Below are 20,897 nucleotides of genomic sequence, written 5' to 3'. Positions count from 1 at the left end.
GTAGGAAAAAACTAAGTATGATATTTCTTAAAATTTGACAAATTTTAAAGTTATATAGAAAAATATTTGGTTTTTAAAAAATGGGTATGAAAGGTTTTGAGAGAGGCGTGTTTTTGATTGGGTGGAAAAGATCGGTGGAAGGGATAAGAAGTTGGAGTCTGAATTTGCGAGAGAATAGAGGGTCACTGTATAATGAATATCTGAGGAGAGCAGTCGAGTTTTCAAAAGTGAGAAATCAGTGTATAGTCGTGTGATCGGCCTTTGCGAGCAGAATCAAGTTGAAACCAAATTGTCGACCGGTTGAAAAGTTAATTTTCCTGGTCCGAGGGAGATTCCTTTGTTTTGTCTAGAACGAGTAGCTGATTGATATCTATTTGCACAAGATATCGAGCAAGGAGAAAATTGAGTAAGATAATTCGAGCAAGTTCCTGTGTGTTGTTTTGGAAGCAGTTTGGACGAGAGGGACCTTTTCGCAACATCCAGAGAGTACGTTGGGAGCATCGAGGACCACGCAATCCGGAAAAAGAGGAAGTGAAGAAACAAAAAGGTTAGTCAAATCATTTGTCGGAAGGGAGAGAATTTGTTTATATCAGAACCATATTTGCTTTTTTGTTTATTGAACATTACTATAACGCAGTTAGTCATTTCAAATTTAAGAATTCAATATAAATGAATAAAAGTAAAATTTATTAAATTTATTATGAGAAAATAATGATTTATTTAAATAATTTTTTTTGTTAAAACAAAGAGATATCAGAATTAAAGTTTGATTTATTAAGTAAGAAATTGTTGCAACAAAGTTAAATTTAGTATTTTTTAAATCATATGTACACGGCTTATTTTTTAAATGAATAATATATTACATTTATATGATACTGAATGTTCTTAATTTCCCTGTTCCATCCTGGAAGAAGTAAGCAACTAGAAATACTAGAAGCCACAAATCATAGGTATTGTATCAAATACAAAATTGGCCCTGAGAATAAAATTTATTGTAGTATCTAATTGGAATTTAGTTTTGTTTTACATAGGCAGTGATTAAAGTAATTGAATAATTAATTAAATTAAGACTTTGCTAATCAATCAAAATAAAGAGATAAAGTAGAGCATAACAATACATACGTACATATCCACAAACATTTTCCCTTTTTTAAATAAAAATTGACTCATATTTCTGAGCTCGGTAATTTTTAAACGGTGTAACCGATTTTCAAAATTAGACATGCGTTGGAAAGGTAATGATCGCTTCTATTAGAAGCCGCAAAGGTCGGAGTCAAATTTTCGAAGTTTTTGGGAGTTTTGGGGACGAGAACGAAAAACAGACCCTAAATAGGATGGGCCGTAAAATCCACACCCTTGGACCAAAATGAATGATTGATATATGAATGGGTGAGTCTTTTCCTGAACTTTAAGAAGGGAGTTGGCCCAATTTTCAACTTAGTCAGATTTAGAAAATCGAAAATTTCGTGTAAATATAGTGTCGTGTGTAGGTAGTGCGCCACTGGCTAGAACTGCCGTTCTCTGGTAATGAGTAGGAACATTGTCAAGGAAGCTACCTGCGCCTAAAATGTGGGCACGGTACTCAAAGAAGAGGAATGATAGGGATAGGAATACCTATGTAGTATTTGTTTGAGTTGGTGACATTAGGCACAATTATTATTATTAGGTACGATTTGGGTTTGTTTAAGATTGGTATTGAAATTATATTGAGTTTTGATAATATAACTCCTTTTTTTTAATTGCCCGGTTGTAAAATTCTGCTAGATAATTATTTTTTTCTAAAATAACTTTGTAACTCGTATTTTCAAAAGCGTTTTCACCGTTTATTTTTTGTTTGAAACAGTTGTATTTGTATTGTAGGTTAGATTTTCCTTTGACCTAAAATTAGCCATAAAGTCGTAACCCAGTTAAGCCCCGTTCAAGGCCTAATATCCTTATGGCCCGACAATTCACCTCAGAACACCCTTTTCGTATGCCGCTACAGTCATAAAAGTAGTTACATTCGGAATGGTTCATCATTAAGTTTATATTGGTTATGTTGGCAATGTGTACACTGTATTATTACCGACAGATAATAAGATAATTTATGGCGTGGATAATTAGAGACCGGAAGGAAACACGAGTAAAAACTGGCCGGAGATTCATCTCTGATACATTTATTATAATATTTTTGCATAAATTAACAACGGTCAGTGCGTAGTACCGCGGGATCTTGACACGGCTTCTGTACAACAAGAACTGTTATTAGTCGCAGGGCTATTAAAGCCATCGAGATGCAGTCGGTTACATGTTGTTTTTCTACTTTCGATTTTTATCGGTATTCAAGCTTAACTATCTTTCTTATCGATTTATCACAATTAAATATGCAAAAATAGTAAATATATTATCAATTTTACAAATTAATTCAGTTGCTGGATTTACCTTACTAAACTGTTTTCTTCTAGCGTGTTTCACACTGAATATTTTATGTATTTTCTCGAAATAAATCAATTATTGTCTGTTTATTTTATGTCACTCGTGGCTTTTTTACTCTTTGATAAAGATTTCGCAAAAAGAGATGCAGAAGCAAAAAGAGATACAGAAATTAAAAATGGAAATGAATCTCAATAAAACAAAACTTATGATAATAAATGAAGATGAGAAAAGAGGAAGGAATACTAATATAATAATAAGAGAACAAGTAATAGAACACGTATCTACTTTTGAATATTTTGGAAATATAATAACAGATGATGGGAAAACGGACTTGGCAATAAGTAATAAACTGAAAAAGACAACTAACGTGAATTACTCTTTAAATAATAAAATCTTTGGAAAGTCAGAAATAAACAACAAAACTAAACTCAGAGTATATAACAGCATAGTAAATCCGATAATGACATATATGGGGCGGAAACATGGATTGTGCAAAAGAAACATGAATCAATGATAAACGCGACCGAGATGAAATACATGAGAAGAATAGCCGGAGTTACGAAGTTTGATAGATTCAGAAATGAAGATATAAGGAGAGAGCTGGAACAAGAACCGATAATGAGGAAGATCGAAAACAAACAATTAAGCTGGTTTGGACACATACAACGAATGGATCAAAAAAGACTTACAAAGAAGGTACACGAAGCCAATATCGGAAACAAAAGAACAAAGGGAAGGCCGAGGAAGACATGGATGGACCAGATCCAGGATATAGGTGAAAGAAGACACAGCAGTATGAGGGATATGAAGAACCTGGCCACCAATAGAAGCAATTGGAAGAAATGGATAAAAGGCGGAACCCGACATCCGACGCCCTGAAGGGCACTAAGGATTGTGAGAAAGAAAGATAGATAAAGATTTCTAATTTCTTTTTGGAAATAGTTTTCTTCTATGATTTCTAGTTGTTTTTCTAGTAATTTTCTCTTCTTTTGCCTGCATAATCGTTAAGCTTTTCTCCTTTTGGTTTTATAAATGCTCTTTACTTTTTCTGTATTACTTCTTGAGTAGTTCCTCAGCGCTTGGATTCTTTTGCAGCCCACATCAAACCAGTGTACTACTCTCGTTTCTTTTTTTTGCTTTCCCAATGTTAAGGCCTGCCGCTTCTATTCCTCCTCCAAGTTCCTCGTCGTGATTCTTCCCATTTTCTCTTGTTTATTTCTGCCTCTGCACTTTTTTCTACCTCTTTATCTTAGAGCTGCTCTAATTGGTTATTTTTCCATTATTTTCCTTTTCTTGGTTGTTTACGGATTTCTAGTTTATCTGGGACAAATAATGAGGGGATCGCGATATGAAATGCTAAGACTGATAATACAGGGAAAGATAAGAGGCGGAAGGAGTATAGGAAGAAGGAGAGTGTCATGGTTAAAGAATTTAAGGGACTGGTTTAGATGCAGTTCTATAGAACTCTTTAGAGCAGCGATGGATAGAGTAAAGATAGTGATGATGATATCCAACCTCCGATTAGAAGACGGCACTTGAAGAAGAAGAAGTTTAAGTTTGAGTAGGTACTGTCAATAATGTGTCACTGTCACGGATCTATTGGGTTTAATGAGAACCTGGTCTATTTCATTTCTGTTTTTCGTATGAAGAGAGTCCAGGTTATTTTATTTAGGAATACCTTTTATGATCAAATTTTGTACTTCCTATCGTAAGGTTATTGTTCCATTGAAAATTCTATTATTTTTTTCCATTGTAATTACTTTCCTCATGCAACCTTTTACCACCTGTTCGTCGATATTCTTCTGACCGAGCTTTCGACTCCCTGTCTGACGTCACCTTCTAGGTTTCCGAGATCTCAGCCTCCGAGTCCCCAAACACTACCACACTGTTCATTGACAGATTCTGATGACATCTGTTATACTTTTATTATATTTTTGCATAAATTAACAACGGTCAGTGCGTAGTACCGCGGGATCTTGACACGGCTTCTGTACAGCAAGAACTGTTATTAGTCGCAGGGCTATTAAAGCCATCGAGATGCAGTCGGTTACATGTTGTTTTTCTACTTTCGATTTTTATCGGTATTCAAGCTTAACAAACTATCTTTCTTATCGATTTATCACAATAAAATATGCAAAATGTTATACATACTTATAGGATGAATCTTACAAATTAATTAGGTTGCTGGTTTCTTAAACTGTTTTCTTATAGCGTGTTTCACACTGCATATTTTATTTTTCCTCGGAATAAATCAATCTATTCTATATCGGATAAACATTTCTAATATTAGTCTAATCGCAGCATAGGGGGTCCCGTGGACACTTTTAGTATGCCGCGATTTGATGGTGGTATTATAGGTTTTTTGGGTCGCTGAATCCAATGGAAGTGGTCTGGAAGCCCAAATGTGGTGCGTTTAATTGTTATTAACAAATTATGGTAAAATTAGGTGTTTTTCAGGAATTATTAGAAGCCTTGTAAATACATTGATAGTGTTAAGGTCTTCTCTGGTGTATTTTTGGTCGTTGAATCGAATGCGACTAGTCGCCATTACTCAAAATGTGTTCTTATTTTGTTGATAACAAAATAATAGTTTATTCGCCGAAAAGCTCGAAATGCGCTATCTATAGCAAGTTTGTAGTCTTTTTCATAGTATTTTTATACGCTAAATCGATTGCTGCTAGCCGTGACAGCTTGAACCACGTTCCGACTTTGTTATTAATAAATTATAGCAAAAATAACGGTTTATACTACGTTCACTCACGGTTTTTGCTCTAAATTTAAAAAAACCACTTGGATTAACATGAAATTTGGCATACACGTAGCTAACATGTCAAACAAAACAAGTGATATTGTGCCGGTGGCTACTTTTACCCTGGGGGTGAGTTTCACTCCTTGTCTGGGGTGAAAAAAGAAACTTTTAAAATAAGTCCGCAAGTGAATAAATTAATTAATTTTAAGCAACTTTTGTTCTATACAGTTTTTTCACTAAGTCAATACTTTTCGAGGCATTTGGTTTTTTTGTTGAAAAATGAACATATTCACTCGCAAATAACTCGAAAAGTATTGACTTAGTGAAAAAACTGTATAGAACAAACGTTGATTAGAATTAATCAGTTTATCCATTTTAAAGTTTTCTTCTTTCACCCTCGAAACGGGGTGAAACTCACCCCCAGGGTAAAAGCACACATCGGCACAATATCACTTGTTTTGTTTGACATGTTAGCTACGTGCATGCCAAATTTCATGTCATTTCAAGTGTTTTTTTTTAAATTTAGAGCAAAAACCGTAAGTAAAGGTACTATAAACCGTTATTTTTGCAATAATTTATTAATAACAAAGTCGCAACGTGGTTGAAGCTATCACGACTAGTGACAATTAATTTAGTGTATAAAAATACCGGAATGGGACGTTTCGGCGTCGCCGTTTCGGCGTGGCCATTTCGGCGTGGCCGTTTGGGCGTAGAGCCGTTTCGGCGTAGGCCGTTTCGGCGTAGGCCGTTTCGGCGTCGGCCATTTCGGCGCCTGCCGGTTCGGCGCCCGCCGATTCGGCGCCGGCTGATTCGGCGACAGATACTTTGGCAAAGTGAGAGAGAAAAAAAATAGTTGTTAATGTATGATAGTCTGAAATTTTCTTTAACAAAAAATGTAGAGTCAGGAGAACAATTTTCGACATTTTAATTTTAGAAGATGTAAAATAATACCCGAAAGTTAGGTTTGGACCGAAGGGTTAGGTCTTCCTCCTTTGAAAATTGTACTGTATAATATATTAATTTTTTAATTAATTATGTGCAATTAAATAGCTTACATTTACAAAAGTTGGAAAAAATAACATTTAATATATTTTTTTAGTGTGGTATAGATATAAATCAAGAGCCTCTTAAATTTCTAAAAAAGTAACGTAGGTATAATCTAATGTCTTACTAATAGACTCCAATGTAGGTATTTAGTCAACTAAAATAAAATCTCTGACGCCGAAATGGCCGACGCCGAAACGGCCTACGCCGAAACGGCTCTACGCCCAAACGGCCACGCCGAAATGGCCACGCCGAAACGGCGACGCCGAAATGTCCTAGACCCTAAAAATACTATGAAAAAGACTACAAACTTGCTGTAAATAACGCATTTCGAGCTTTTCGGCGAATAAACAATTATTTTGTCATTAACAAAATAAGAACACATTTTGAGTAATCAATCGCGACTAGTCGCATTCGATTCAGCGACCAAAATTACACCAGAGAAGATCTTAACACTATCAATTTATTTACAAGGCTTCTAATAATTCCTGAAAAACACCTAATTTTACCATAATTTGTTAATAACAATTAAACGCACCGCATTTGGGCTTCCAGACCACTTCCATTGGATTCAGCGACCCAAAAAACCTATAATACCAGCATCAAATCGCGGCGAACTAAAAGTGTCCACGGGACCCCCTTTGTTGCGACTAGACTATATCTTTTTGGTAATACTTGTCTTCTATTATTTCCAGTTGTTTTTCAAGTAATGTTCTCTTCTTTTGCCTACACAATCGTTTAGCTTCTCTCCTTTTGGTTTTATAAATCATTATCTAGCCTCACAAGCCCACTACTGAACATAGGCTTCCTCTTGATTTCAACCCCGTCTATCCTGCGCCGCTCTTATCCAGTTTTTATTTAGCTTTCTTAAATAGTCAGTCCATTTTGTATACGGTCGACCGACGCTTTTCTTGTCTTCTCTTGGTTTCCATTCCAATAACCTTTTTGTCCATCGCCAATCTTATATCTCATCATCATCATCATCATCATCATCATTTGGCTCTACAACTCTATGTGAGTCTTGGCCGCGTTTACTATTTCCCTCCATTGTTGTCGGTCCTGAGCAGCTATTTGCCATTGCTGTACTCCCATTTTGCGTAGATCACTGGCTACTGCGTCCCTCCATCTCTTTCTTGGACGACCAACTGACCTTTTGCCATCGGGCCTTTCCCAGAATGTGACGTTCAGAATTCTTTCGTCACTCGATCTTAGCACGTGGCCTGCCCATCTTATTCAGTTTGCTTTAATGTAGCGCACATGTTTTCATCTCCATATACTGTCAGTAGTTCATCATTGTGTCTTCTTCTCCATTCTCCTGTTGTCTCTTCTCTGCAAGGCCCATAGAAAGTCCGCCCCATCTTATATCTCGGTTCTATAACTGCTCTTTACCTTTTTCTGTATTACTTCTTGAATAGTTCCTCTGCGCTAGGATTCCTTTGCAATTCACATCAAACCAGTGTTCTCTCTTTTATTTTTCTGCTTTCCCAATTGCCGCTTCTTTGCCGCTTCTATCATCATGGCTGTTTGTATTAGTTACCATTCCTCCTCTAAGTTCCTCGTCTCGATTCTTACCCTGTTCCTTTTGTTACTTCTTTATCTTGGAGCTGCTCTAATTGGTGATGTTTCCGTTAATTTCCGTTGGCGAATTTCTAAGTTAAATTTGAGTATTGTCAATATGTCACTGTCACGGATCTATTCATTGTGTTCAATGAGAACATGGTCTATTTGGTTTCTCTTTTTACCATCAGCACAGATGCAGGTTATTTTATGTATAGATACCTCTATGATCAAATTGTGTACTTGCTATCTTAAAGTTATGTCACATGGAAAATTCTATTATTGTTTTCCACTGCCATTACTTTTTCTATGCAGGCTTTTACCACCTGTTATTCCATATTCTCTTGGTCGAGTCGCTTTTAACGTCCTCTCTGACGTTATCTTCAGAGCTTCCGGGGGTCTCAGTCACCCAAGTCCCCAGACACGACCTCACTATTCACTAGACAATTCAATTCTGAATTGCATAAAAGATTTATCTTTTTTAGCGAAACATCGTATATATTTTTATGTTTCTTGAAATATAAGGTTTTGTTATACGAGATAGTTTAAAAGATACTTACGTTTGATTTGACATAAAAACTCTACAATGAAATGCTATTTATGGTAATTTTTTATTTATTAAGTATTCCCTATACCTAATTTGTGAGTTATTCGTGATTCTGTAAGCCAAAAATTAATTGCAACAACAATTACGTGAAATTACAATTAGGTTAGCTGTGAAAATATTCAATCATTAAAATTAAATTAAAATCAATTTTTCGAAAAAGATGCATAACAATCTAGACTGATCTTTAATTTATTAAGGGGGTAGGCGCAAAATATTGGTCCAATGCTTTTTAAATGCATGCATTTTTTACGAATCCTGAGAAAACTAATTAATATTTTTGAGAAATTTAAACGCAGAATGAAACATTACATTATTACCGAAGGCCGAAAGTCCCTTAGAATAAACAAAAAGTTTCTTTTGAATGAAATATTTGAAGTTGTTCTGAAGCTATTTTCTTGTGGCATGTTTGCAATTAACTAGTTTTATGGAAATAAGCCACAATTTTACTAAAAAAAATGATTTTATTAACGTTCCTACGCCCATATCGGGTGTCGTTGTCAAAATACAAAAAATATTTTATATTTTCGACACCTGATTTGGGCGTCGAAACGTTAATAAAATCATTTTTTTGTAAAATTGTGGCTTATTTCCCATTGAAATATTTTAAATTAAAAATCACACTCAATTTTAAATTATTTTTTTCATCCCTGTAACTTATTAAAATAAACATTATAGAAGTTTTCAGGGACTTTCGGCCCTCGGTAATAATGTAGTCTTTAATTCTGCGTTTAAACTTTTCAAAAATACTTAGATAGTAGTTTTCTCAGAATTCGAAAAAAAATGAATGCTTTTAAATAGCATTGGACCAAGATTTTGCACCTACCCCCTTAAACCTCGTGTTCAAATTCAAACAAAATACACGTTATTTCAAGTAGAATATCTATTTTAAAATACTAGGTATACTGTATAAAATCTTTGCTATATACGCGAGAAAATGTTCAAATCTGTTCTAAATCTCACAAATGTCACAAGCACAGAATCTCGTCGAGGAAAACGTCGAGTTGTTGCAGCGTTAGCCAATAATTTAATACCGTCGAAAGGTAATAAAAATTCCGTGGCTGAAAGTAACTACCCAGCCAAGGAAGCAGCAGGAGAAAAGTTCTTTCTGAATTGGCCACTCTTGAGAGAACTCTCTAGAAGCGACAGCTCATCACTTATGGATACTGATGACTAGAGCAATGAGGCCCACCAACTTGTTAGTGTGTGTGCGAAGGAAAAGAGATCGCCCTTGTTAAAATAAATTGGATGGCGATATAGGCTTTGATGTTTTAGATGGATTATTTTCTTTTCGAGTGCCGGAGTTCACCTTATTTTTATTACCGTGAGATGTATTCGCTGTTTTCCCGTGTCTTGGATCGGGATTCTTTCTAGATAAATAATCCGGTATCGGAGGAGATCGGCCACAATTTATATTTGATACATCCGTAAGTTTTAAGATGTTGTTTATACATGCTGGATTGTATAACAACTACTGTTCTATTCTATTTGTACAGGGTGATTATTTATTTTTCGGGGCTGTCAAAAATTGCTCGGAACTTTCATTTAAACAAAAAATTTTATTATGTATTAGATTTATTTTTATATAGATATCGTATAGGTATATTATAGAGAGAGGCAGATAAACGGCCTATTAGAAATATCTCGAGAACTAAAAACAACAGAATCATGAAAATTGGAATGAAGGGGTTTTGAAGAGTGATCTATTTAATGAAAATATTTTCATCTATATGCTACTTCCGGTTATACCGGAAGTAGCAAATAGATGAAAAACTTCGTTTTTTAAATGGGACACCCTATATATTTTTACATTTTTAGATTTTCCTCGATGTATCTTTTTTTAAAATATATGGTTTTGTGATGTTATACAGGGTGGTTTAAAGGATAATTACGTTTTTTTTATTAATTTCGTAGCAACTTTCACACCCTGTAGAACTGTAGTAATTTGAGATAAAAAACTATATTTATGTTCAAATGATTTTTGATATAGTCTACTATTGTTAAAAATTATAAGTATAGCTAAATTTTGAATTTTAGTATACAGGGTTGGTCGAAACTAAGAATGAGTATTTTATCAGTTTTCTTAAATGGAATGACGTCTTCCCTTTGATCTCGGCATTTCTGCAATAATACATTTAGTGGAAAAGTGCGTCCCGTTTTCCCAGTCCATTTCTGAAGCCAAATTGTGTTTCATCCGGGTCTTCTTCACAATTATCTCTGATTCTGCTGTATATGATACGTAGAAATATTTTCAAAGTGTGGTTCATAAGGCTTATCATTCTATAATCGCTACAGTTTTTCGGGCGTTGTTTTTTTTTGGTAGGGTTATGAATTCGGACTTTAACCAATCTTCAGGGATATCACCAGTCGAATAAACATGATTGAAAAGATTGAAAAAGGGATTATGTCCTTATATCAAATAAGACAAGACCAAAAAAATTCCTACAAGTTCAAGAGATACAAAGACGGAGAACCAAGCGGCATTATGTCGCTATATTCTTCGTAAACTCGTAGGCAGTGAACATGGAGAATCAGTAATTACTTTTTAATTTTGCATTTATCATGTATAAACACAAAACAATATAATAAGGTAATTCTTGCATTTCGCGTAAATTCGTTCACTAAAAAGCACCAACATCTCATTCCGATGTTTGAACACACCTTGTACATAGCAAACCTGGTGATTTAGACTGCAAATATTTAACCGTATTCGCAAAATAGCTGTATAATTTTTGGTTGGCGCGATTCATTCCACTTTTGTCGAAAGCATTAATGTGTATCATTGAAAACGGCAAAAGCAAAAGCAAAATACGTTCACTGGAAAAAAGAACTGCTTCGCATCGCGGATTATAATTAATTAAGAGAAGTCTCGTGTATCAAAGAAATATAGAAATACACCTTTGGTGGACAGTAGCGTACGAAAAGGGTAGGCCAAAAAAATTGCAAAATTGTAACTGATCAATCAGTATTTTTTCCCTATTGTCTTTTATCTTTGTAATAAATAGGCATCTTACGTGTTAATTGTTCATTGTTATATTAAAAAAATTGAAGAAAAAAATCTTCTGTGTAAAAGGTATATTTATTTTAAAACCCCAATAAAGGGCTACATTAAAAAACAGAACGTTTTCGCTCTAAAGAGAGCATCATCAGTGTTCTTTGCCTAAAATAAGTATAACCATAATTAGTGAAGACGGAAGTAAAAAAAAAAACATTTAAAAGTTGACCAAGATAAAAATTAGGTTATACTCACAAGCTCTACATGCTAAGCCACCAAAAATACATGGGTTAAAACCCTTAAAATGTCGACTAAAAGTCTTACATTGACATGTTGTATACTAAATCCTGGCGATGGATGAAATTTATAGAGATACCTCAAGGCATTATAATATGTATGACTATTCCACGAAGCATGCGGGTGATTGAGTCGATTTCTCTGTCTTCACAAAGAGAAAGGTGAAAGCTAACTGATTACAGGTGTGAAAGCGTTTCTGACTAATGACAGTACGAGACAGACAGTGCAACTTTAAGTTTTGTGAATTGATATGTGGTCAGGTACACTAGCCACTAGTTTAAAAAAATTATTTGTAGTAAAATTTAATAATAACAAACATCGTGTGCTGGGATTACAAGTATTCCATATTAAGCAAACAAGAATAATATAAGAAGTGAAGGTAAAGTTATTTAAAATCAATTGTCAGCGGGGTTCAAATAAGTCTATTACTAAAGTGTATTATAAAAGTGTATTACTAAAAAATTATACTTGTAATCCCTGCACACGATGTTTGTTGTTATTATTGAATTTTACTACAAATAATTTTTTTAAACTATGGCTAGTGTACCTAACTACATATCAATTCACAAAACTTCAAGTTGCACTATCTGTCTCGTACTGTCATTAGTCAGAAACGCTTTCACAACTGTAATCAGTTGGCTTTCACCTTTCTCTTTGTGAATACAGAGAAGTCGACTCAATCACCCACATGCTTCGTGGAATAGTCATATAATGCCTTGAGGTATCTCTATAATTTTCACTAAATTTTCACTAATTATGGTTATACTTATTTTAGGCAAAAAACACTGATGATGCTCTCTTTAGAGCGAAAACGTTCTGTTTTTAATGTAGTCCTTAATTGGGGTTTTAAAATAAATATACCTTTTACACAGAAGATTTTTTTTCAATTTTTGTAAATAATGGTACACAGCCAGCCAGTGGCGGCTCGTGGTAATTTAAGGAGGGTGTTCAATTAAAAAATGTAATGATACAAACTGTGAATAAGCGCCGCAGGCGAAAAATTTTTGGGGCCTCGCCAAAAGATGTTCTGTAAAATAAAACCTATCTTTGACCCGATTAGTCAGGATGTTACACACTTTTTTTGTTTTGTGCAGAATATGATACCTACTGAATGATGGCGCTTCTTCGGTGGTGAAGGTGGAGGCAGAAGTTACGAATAATGAAATGGCTTTGTCAAAACTGTTTAAAAATCTGTTTATTTTAACGGCATCCAAAGACCGAGATTGAAATTATAGTTTTATTCTTTGAAAATACTAAACATGGAAAACAAAATAAAGAATGTAGTTTATCACACCCACATAATCACTAAGTTTTTCTACATTGTTCAGCTTTAAAACAATGTTTAAACTTTTTGTTTCTTATTGCACATTCTTGTACCAAGTTTATCTCCGGCCAAGTTAGTCCATTCTTTTTATAAGAAGTCGATTTTCAAAACTATTTGCATTTTCTTTTATAAACTTCACTGAATAAGGCTCCATCCTAAAAAAACTACCTACCAATATTGTATTTAATAAAATCCCACAACAGAAAATGCCAAACTGTGAATCGAAACGCTCCGAACCGGTCTCTGTGTGCAATGCACAAATCGTCAATGTTTTAAGATAGAAGAATCACTGGTTCACGGATTTAAGAGCTCTCGTTCTTCTATAGGATTACTGTATAGTGGCTGGGTTCAATTTGAATTCTGCACTTACCACGTATATCTAGCGTAGCGGTGTTGTGCAAACAAATTATGTGATTAATAAATACAGTTATATTTTAATGATACTATGATATTTATGAGATTTAAGAATAAATATTTTAATGATATTTATGAGATTTTTAAAAATATGTATTTTAATGAAATTTGATTGGGTGTTCACTGCACAAGTGAACCAATGGAGAAACCGCCTCTGCAGCCAGCTACAGGAAATTTTTTCCTTATGGACATTGTTATATTCTTCTTACGGTGCCTTATTCTTAAGGGCCTTGGCCATTACATTTGTCCATTTAATCTTATTTGCAGCCACCCTGAGTAGTTCTATGGAGGTCATATTCGTCCATTGTCGTAGGTTTTTAAGCCAACAGTTGCGTCTTCTTCCTGGTATTGATTTTGCCTTCGATTATAAGTTGGATCAGTTCATATTTTTGATTTCTTACGATGTGACCAAAATATTGTGTTTCCCATTATTTTATTATAAGTATAAGCTCTCTTTCCTTGTTCATCCTCCGCAGGACTTCCGCATTTGTCGTATGGATCATGTAGGGTAACACCAGAGATCGAATGCTTGGATTGTTTTTTGTGTTGCTTCTGTCATTGTCCAGGCTTCAACACCATAGAGCAAGGTGGAGAAAATAGAGCAAGGTGGTAGTTCTCAATGAGATATCCAGCTGGCGGTTGCACAGAACTTTTTGCATTTTTAAAACACTATACGTGCCTTTTCCAGACGTGTTTTTATCCCTAGTGGGTTGTCCCAAGTTTCATCAAGATTACTTCCAAGGTACGTTATTCTTGTTATTCTTTCCAGATTTGTTCCGTCGACATTGATCTTCACCCTTCTGTTTTGGTGCTTGCTGATGACTATCGTTTTTGTCTTCTCTGTATTCAATTTCATTCGAAATTCTCTACAAGCTGTCGTTACTCGGTCCATTAGGCGTTGAAGTGCTTCAGCATTATCTGCCAGAATCACCGTGTCATCAGCGTATCGCAGGTTATTTAAACATTGCTCATTTATAGTTATACTATCCGAGGTGCCATCCAAAGCTTTCTCAAATATCTTCTCAGAGTAAACGTTGAACAGCAAAGACAGGACACATCCCTGACTTACTCCATTCTCGACATTAATTTTTCCCAGATGTTTTGCTTTTTATTCTGATTTTAGCCTTTTGTTCTTGGTACAGGTTTGAAATTTTGTAAGGCTGTAAATATAAAGTTTTTCAGAATCATTGTTATATTGTTTTTTATCTTGTTAATCATGTATCTGGTATTCTGATAAGCAACTTGCTTTGAAGATTGGCGCGCTACAATCTCACACAAAACATTACTTCTAGAAAGTCTTACCTTTTTTAGCCATAAAGTTGAGTAGTTTGGAAAAAATGCGAATAGAGACAAAAACGATTTTCGATCTCTCATTAAACATTATTATCTGAGAAATCAGACGGCAAAGTAAACAAAAGAAAAGCTGGACAAGTATTATGGAATTGATTCTCCTTCGGACTACATTGTCAAATTTTACGGGAATTTCGTAATGCCTACATAATATATCCAAATTATATAAACTACGTCCCACTGCCACTAGGCGGCCCACCAATGCAGTTACATCCATAAATGTAAAAAAAGTCAACGAAATGGTTATAGCTGATCATGCATGAAGTGAAGGTGAGTGAATTGACAGAGGCCTCAAGAATTAGTAAATAAAGCACTAGTCATATTTTGAAATAGTATTGAATACGAAAAATTACCGCATTTCCTGATCGTTAACCAAAAAAATGATGGTGTAACTAATTCTCAGCGGTGTTTGGACCTTATGAAGGGAAATTCGTCAGACTTTTGGCATTGATCGGCAACCGTTGATGAAACATGAATCCACTACTACATACCAGAGAACAGAATCAATACAAAGCAATGGACTGAAGCCAGCAAAAGTGCTCAGAAGCGGCTAAGAGTCGATCAATGTGTTCGAAAGGTCATAGCCATTGTATTTTGCGATTATTAAGGCATAATTTTAATTTACTATCTTGGAAAAGGAATAACTATCAACTGCCAATATTGTTGTGCTTTACTGGGCAAATCAAATCAGGAACACAGCGAAAAATGGCCCCATATGCAGAAAAACGTGTTGTTTATCGAAGAAAAGACACCAACTCACAATGAAAAAAATTTATGAATTGGATTTCGAATTGTTTTTTTGAAGATAAAATCTGAAGAGATGGCTCGTAAATAAAAAATTCAGCTCAAAGAAAATTCAGAACGAAGAGATAATTATTGACGAAACAGTTACCTATTGTGCAGAGCTTCTAGAATCGTATTCTTCGGACGGCATAAAGAAGTTGGAAAATTTCTGGAATATTGAACCAAATGGAGGCTACCTATATCGAATAAAATAAAATAATTTTTTGGAAATACCTCTGTTTTAGAGCAGCTTACCTATCTCTGACTATCTAGTAATTGCTAAGCTTTTATTTTCTTTTACAATTACTTTATTTCTGTGCAAGCCATGAAGTGATTTGTGCTCCATTTGATGGGTCCAGATTTATTATTTCTTCAGCTTTCTTTCACTCCATAGAAGGCAGAAGAAGTTTCACAGGCGGAAAATATATGTGGCTTCAAGAGATAATGAACTGATGTGGAGAGAGAGGCATGTAGACAATATATTAAAGAACTTAGAGGGATGCATACTCGCATACTCCATATAGCCAATAAATTGGAAAATGAACCTCTGTAGGCTGTTAGTTTAAGCCATCAGAAAAGAGAATAAGGAAAGAAGACGAGAATGGAGATGTATTTTATGATTGAATAATTCGAGCAATTGAATCTTCTTATAAGATCTGGAACATAAAAAAGGAAAAAACAAAGAACCTGGTTTCAAAATTGAAGTATTTTGTGAATCCTTTCTTAGTATTTGAGATGTCTTTCTTGTGGCGCTTATGTATTCAAAGTACAAAAGCAGTAATGGCTACCCAGTTGCAGTTCCAAATGAGATAGTTGGCCGTTTTCATGTAAGAACTAGTTAATTATAGAAGTGGATATGGTTAAAAAAGTATAGAAATGAGCGCCATAGTCAGAAACCGTGTACGAATGCCACTATAATTATAAAACATCTGAAGGTTCTTAATTACCGTGACAGAAGTGTCTTGTTCTACTTTAAAGATCGTTTCGATAAAAATTTTGAAGCGTTTCAATTAAATTTTTGTTCGGGTCTCGCTTATTAATTATATACTGATATTAACGGTGAGTACTTCCTTAAAAATCGCCCTCGGTAGTCAAGTTGATTGTCTTTTGTGTTTATCGCGTCCGAAACTGGTTTGGACTTCTTTCTTTTCTTTCGCTACAAACAATTGAATAAGATCACTGAGGACAAACAGCAATACCGACATCGTAATCAAAAATATTATTTACTGGCAGTTATATTCCATATAAAGGGACAAAATTTCTTTACCTTCTTCTGTATCCCTTTTTTGAATAGAACACTGCTTAACCCCCCTCATTGGAAGATGTTTTTTCAATTTTTAATAATTCTATTAGGGAAAGCTAGATCAAGAAATCTCATACAGAACGAAAAAAGTAAATAAGATCTACTATGCACTAAATAAAACAATATTTGGAAAGGAGGAAATAGACAAAGAAATAAAACTGTAGGTATACAATACAATATCTGTACCAACTTTAATATATGCAAGTGAGACATGAGACATGGGTAAACAATGCAAAACTAGACAGTACAATAAATGCAGCGGAGATGAAGCAGCTGAGAAAAATAGCAGGAAAAACGAAATTGGACAGAATAAGAAATGAAGATATTAGACAAAGACTGAAACAGTACCTAATCGATAATAACCAAGATCCAAAAAAGAAAGTTAAAATGGTATGGACACATTAACAGAATGGACCAGGGAAGACTACCAAAGCAGGTGATGGAATCAAAAAGATATGGTAAAAGAAGAAAAGGGAGGCCAAGGAAAAGATGGATTGATCAGCTTTTAGAAATTAGACAGGAAAATGGAAAAACACATCAACAAATGAAAGAGTTAGCGAAGGACCACAAGAAATGGAAGATATGGATATATGATGAATAAAACCTCCGACGCCCCTGAGGGGCATAAGGAGTTTCGAGAAAGAAGAAGAAGAAGAATTATTATTTTAGTTATCTTTTTTTAATTCCATAGAGTGGAGATTCATATAAAAAATAGCCATGGTCTCGAAATCGGTCATAAACAAACGCTCCTAAGGTATTCATTGATCTCTAGAAAGCATAGGATAGAGTGCCTCCAGCGATTCTGTGGTGGGCACTCAAACAGAAAGAAGTTCCCGGTGAATATGTAAAGATCGTGAGAGATATTATGTATGAAGGAGCAACGACTAGGGTTAGAACAGTTGTGGGAGAGGTTGTAGAATAAACACTGGAACAGTGGAGACAGGCTCTTGAGGAAAAAGGTATAAAACTTAGTGGACAAAAACAGAGTTTTTGGAAAGTTTACTTAAAAGTGGAGTTACTATAAATAAAATCATATCTTTGAATGTGAAAAGTAATAGTTTGAAGTACCTGGGATTGGTATTACAGAGTAATGGGGAAATAGATGGAGATGCTTGCAGTCAGTAGGATTAGGGTTGAACGGATGATTTGGAAGAAAGCGAGTGGTATGTTTTGTGACAGAAAAATACCAATGAAGCTGAAGGAGAAATTCTATAAAAGCCATAAATCCAGCTATGATGTACGAATCTGAATATTGTACAGTTAAAAAAAAGAACAGCGAATTCATGCGGCGGAAATGAGAATGCTTAGATGAATGAGTGGAGTGAAAAGGAAGGATAAGATTAGGAGTTAGTATATTACGGGATATCTAGGAGTAGCACCAATTGATTCCAAAATGAGAGAGCATATGTTATGATGTTATAGTCATGTTTAACGTCGAGACGTCAATCACCCATTGCCATACAAAGAATTCCTGAAATGCAGGTTCCTGGAAGGAGTAGAAGACTAGGAGGAGGACTAAAGAATACTTGGGGAGAGACACTTAGGCAGGACATGTCGGGGTCTGTAAAGCGGATTAATATTGATATGACTTAAGATAGAAACTTATGGAGAAATGCAATTAGGCCTTGTATAGCGGTAAAGCAAAGATTTACCGCTATGATGAGATAGAATCACGAATAAAGAGGTCTTGCGAAGACTTAAAAAACAGAACTGAATAGTAAAATAAAGATACGAAAATCACAATATCTTGGCCACGTAATGAGAGGAATAAAATACCAGCTTTGGCAGAATATTATGCAAGGAAAGATTTTAGGAAGGCGTAGCGTTGATAGGTGACCATTGCTATGGCTGCGTAATCTCAGAGAGTGGTTTAATTGCTCGTCCGTCTATCAGCTACTCAAAGCAGCAGTGAAGAGTGTTCAAATATTCATGTTGCTCGCCAACCTTCGAACGAAGACGGCCCCTTAAGAAGAAGAAGTACTCTTTCCGATATTCTTCTTTAACAATTTGAGTATGTAGGTTTCCCATTATTACTATTTTTCATCTATTCTTTTGTATTGTCACATACTACCCATAACAATTTGTAAAAGTTTTCTTTTGTGTTTGGTTTTTAAAGTTTTTTTGTCTTTTATTTTATAAATAGAGATAGTTGAATAATTTTCATTACATGTTAAGTATGTGTCGCAAGAATAAAAAAAAAAATAAGAATTACTTACCGAACAATTACATTGTCAGTTCTAGTGGAAATATCTGTAAAGGATAATTTTATATTAGTATTTCTTGCACTGAATTTTAAAAGTATTTACAAATTTTACCGAGTTTTTCACAACAGAAGTAGGTAGCTGCGAATAAAGGTGAACTTCGTGAAGAAAATTCGGTAGCTTATTGATTTTTCCTAAATTTATGCATAGAAGGTTGCTTGTCTCTTGAACAACAGATGGCGTGTGTATATACTTTTCCTGCACTAAGATTGTATGTTTCTCTTTTCGGAATTTTCGTTTGTGTTTCTAGTAAAACATCATCTTTATGTATCATTATATTTCAGTCTTTTAATTGTAATTGATTTTCTTATTATAATATGCGTAGTAATATGCGTAATAATAATGCAATATTTGATATCGGAAAAAACAAAACATTAGTGTTCATAGTGTATGTTTTTCTGTACTGTCTATCGTATCGACTACTATTTGGTCAGTATTAATAAAGTAAATTGTTTATTTACACAGGGTGTCCCGAAAAGATTGGTCATAAATTATAGCACAGATTCTGGGGTTAAAAATAGGTTGATTGAACCTCACTTACCTATATACAATGGTGCACACAAAAAAAGTTACAGTACTTTGAAGTTACAAAATGAAAATAGATTTTTTTTCATATATCGAAAACTCTTAGAGATTTTTTATTGAAAATGAACGTGGAATTATTATCGCAGCATCATCTTAAAAAAAAATTAAAGTGAAATTTGTGTACCCCATAAAAATTTCATGGGGGTTTTGTTCCCTTAAACCCCTCAAATTTTTGTGTACGTTCCAATTAAATGATTATTGTGGCACCGTTAGTTAAACACAATGTTTTTAAAACTTTTTTGCCTCTTAGTACTTTTTTGATAAGCCAGTATTTATCGAGATATTTTGAATTTTTGTCGAATTCACCACATATTTGTATATGGTTAAGTATGATTACAGACACCTGTTAATAGTCTGAAAATTTATTTATAGCTTACATTTTTACGTATATTTTGAAAAAGATGCCACATCTCGATAAAAGGTGACTTATCAAAGAAAGACTAAGAGGCAAAAAAGTTTTAAAAACACTGTGTTTAACTAATGGTACCACAATAGTAGTTTAATTGGAACGTACACAAACATTTGAGAGGTTTAAAGGAACAAAACCCCCATAAAATTTTTATGTAAATAAATTAGAAAAGAAGCCGCATCTCGATAAAAACTGACTTATTGAAAAAATACTACGAGACAAAAAAGTTTTAAAAACGTTGTGTTTAACTAAGGGTACCACAATAATGAATTAATTGGAAGGTACACAAAAGTTTGGGGGAGGGGGGGTTTAAGGGAACAAAACTCCCATAAAATTTTATGGGGTGGACAAATTTTACTATAATTTTGTTTTAAGATGCTCCTGTCATAAGAATGATACATGTCCATTTTCAATAAAAAATCTTTAATAGTTTTCGATATATTGAAAAGAATCGATTTTCATTTTGTAACTTCAAAGGGCTGTAACTTTTTTTATGAGCACATTTGTACTAAGGTAAGTTAGGTTCAACCGAACTATTTTTGACCCCAGAATGTGTGGTATAATATATGACCAATCTTTTCGGGACACCCTGTATATGTCTTGAAAACATACATAGATGAACAAAGAAAATTATAGTCCACAGTACATCGTCCTTTTTGGAAGATGATTAAAAAAGTCTTGACAATGGTCTTAACTGCTTCGTTTTAGCGAGTCTACCACTTTCTGAAACATCTTAGAGTGCAGGTTGGATGCGTTTCCGCGTCCCGCGTCATTAAATATTTACGTTGTCTGACTAACGAAACGCAG

Source organism: Diabrotica virgifera, chromosome 1, assembly GCF_917563875.1.
Source record: "Diabrotica virgifera virgifera chromosome 1, PGI_DIABVI_V3a".
NCBI classification, from domain to species: Eukaryota; Metazoa; Arthropoda; class Insecta; order Coleoptera; family Chrysomelidae; genus Diabrotica; species Diabrotica virgifera.
Note: the sequence above shows the minus strand (reverse complement) of the source record.